We start from the raw sequence: 2,772 nt of genomic DNA, 5'->3' as shown, positions 1-2,772 counted from the left end.
TCAATATCCACATATTATGTCTAAATTATTTTTATATAATAAACAAGAATAATTAAAAAATTTGTCTAAAATTTGGTTCTTTTATATTAAAATTTTTGGATCTATTCCTATTTACAAGGCAATTATTTTTCATTACAATAAAATCGGAGAATAGCGGTGGTTTTTATTGCCATTACCGCTGCAAAATCAAAGGTTGGTGGCTCACTAGACCGCCCTCGTTATGGGCGTGGGGATTAGGTTTGGTGGCGATTTTCAACAATTGCTAGTATAACCGCCGCTAAATCAGTAATTCGCGACAATCAGTTAGAAAACTGCCGCAAAATGTGAGTACTACGATTTTCAGCATGTTTACCAGTGGTTTTAAAATCGCCGGTACTTACTTCAATAGTTTTAAGTTTGCGCATATTTTGCGGTGGTTTTAAAACCACCGCAATATGGAACTGGGTTTTGAGCAAAGTTACCGGCGGTTACAAATATTGCAATTTCGGACAGACTTTTCAAATTTTGAGACACTTTTTGGCGGTTTAAAATCGCTGCTAAATTAAAAAAAAATAAAAAAACGCAATATTTTGGTTTTTTTTAAATCGCATCATTTTTTTAAATATTATAGATTTTTTTTGCTTTTTGGATTTTTAATTCTTTTAAGAGTTATTATTTTCAACCCTAGAATCTAAACTATTGGCAAAAACCAAAAAATTATCTGCAAAAAAAAATAATATATTTATGAAAATATCAAGAAAACAAATCTTTTGTAAAGAGTTGTATAGTCTAATTCAAAAAAATGTTTGCTTGAATCCAAAGCATCTCCAATCTTGATATACTATTTTTCACTCTATCATTCCACTGAACTCATCTCTGCAGCGATGTCTAGTGGCAGCTCCTCACCCTGCTATTGAAATAGATAAATCAGAGCACTCTCCATCGCCTTCCTCTTTTTCTTCTCTGATGCTGCTTCATCCTCCATCGCCTTCCTTTTCAACTTCTCGGCTTCCAACTCTGCCTATAGTTTAAGCAGCTTCCTTTGGGTCTCCTTTACTTGGACTTTGTTGCCCGACAGATGCAAATTCAGATCGAAGAGTTGATTAGGAGTCAGTTCGGAACCCACACCATGCACTCTACCTGGTTTTTCTTTTCCGAGAACTTGAGCAATGGAATCATTTTGAGACAACACTCTAGAAGACTCATCCAGTTGCTCAATCTCCTTAAGTCTTTCCTACAGACATAAATCAGCAAATACAAGCATTTGTTGATTAGTCTATCTCATGTCAAGAACATGCCAAACATGATGATTAACTGCATCATGTTCATCACAGTAAAAACACACAAAAATGAATGAAAAAATTGGTTTTATCTATCATTATAGTTTTGTTATATTACGCAACTTCATTGTCATTGTGTATGCTTCTTAAATTGCTACTTTGTCTTTCACCACCAATATAGACCAATATAGTGCATCATTTCAACAATATGGATCCGATTCAAATACATTCAATTTAATTAAAACTAAAATTGCAGCTCAGCATGCAAGGAAGAGACAACTAAGAAGTATCAAATGGAAAAGAAACAAACACGGATATTTTTACTATCTATGTATAGATAAGAATCTAAACCTTAAGCTTTGTAGCCTTATTCCACTTGTAGCAAAAGATTTTTTAGTATAATGCTATTGAAGTCAATTTGAAAATCAATTCCTTTAATCTAATTCAAATCGTAGCCTCAGAATTTCACACAATTTGTGGACAGCCAGCAGAAACATCTTTGGGTCCAGTTTGACATAGGAGATGAAATTGTGGTGAATAAAAAATGAATTAGGATTAATAGAAATTCATCTTTGAATATTTTATAGCTGTTTTCAACCCAATACCAAACCAATTCATGAAGTAAACTATTTAGTAAAGAAATAAAAAACAAAATAAAATATGGAGAAGTAAAAACTATTAACCCATTTGAGATCATAATTTGGAAGATCAATTATAATAAGTAGTACTTACACCAATTGCTCTTGCTTCATCATTGATATAAGAGCCATCTTTTTTTTGTGCACTGTGATCCATAACTCTCCTCTACCGACTCTCCTTCCTTGTTGTTTCGACTGTAACAACAACATTTATGCCATTGTCGTATTCCACACAATTAAGGAAAACGTAGACATAAAGATAGTCCAAAAACTGAATAAAAAATTAAAGTACCTCTTCTTCCCTCCACCGTGCGAAGCTTTTCGAACTGCCAGTGTGGGTATATAGTTGTTTTGATCGATTTATAGCATTTTTTCTACATTTCTCCTATTGGTCCATCAGAGATAAAAGGCAATTAGAAATTGATTTAAAAAGACTCAATGCAACATAAATTGTATTGTTGTGTACCAATAATATACTAGATTACCTGTGTCTCAGGTTTGGCGCAATAGTCAAGGTACCATCTCTAATGCTCTTGATCAATTTCTAGCTGACGGTTCTCAATATTTTGTTCAGTCATTAGTGTTGGCTCATAATAAGCATCATACAACCTCAACCTTGTATTCTTCTAGGACTTCCCCATACTTTTCAAAATATTTTTTTTGATAGTTCCTTCACTATCTTCATTAAAGTAGAAAATTTGCTACATAGATAATACAATATGTTAATAATTGTAACAAATAAGCATATTTAATTCAACCGAATATAAACTTTTACCTTAACATATTTGTTATAAACCTTGTCTTTAGTGGTAATCTTATGCCAACTTTTCTCACAGATAGAAAATTTTCCATAATTAGATTCTAGCAAACCAGGA

At 32.6% G+C, this 2,772-nt stretch overlaps 1 long non-coding RNA gene across 1 annotated transcript; it reads right to left on the bottom strand.

Moving 5' to 3' along the window:
• LOC110265455 lies at nucleotides 930-2,383 on the bottom strand. The gene is made up of 3 exons (XR_002351598.1): nucleotides 2,190-2,383; nucleotides 1,992-2,092; nucleotides 930-1,213 (listed from the first exon to the last, which is right to left on the bottom strand). It is a non-coding gene; the product is annotated as an uncharacterized LOC110265455 (long non-coding RNA).

Source organism: Arachis ipaensis, chromosome B08 (genome assembly GCF_000816755.2).
Source record: "Arachis ipaensis cultivar K30076 chromosome B08, Araip1.1, whole genome shotgun sequence".
Lineage (NCBI taxonomy): Eukaryota > Viridiplantae > Streptophyta > Magnoliopsida > Fabales > Fabaceae > Arachis > Arachis ipaensis.
Note: the sequence above shows the minus strand (reverse complement) of the source record. Positions and strands in the feature narration are given on the sequence as shown.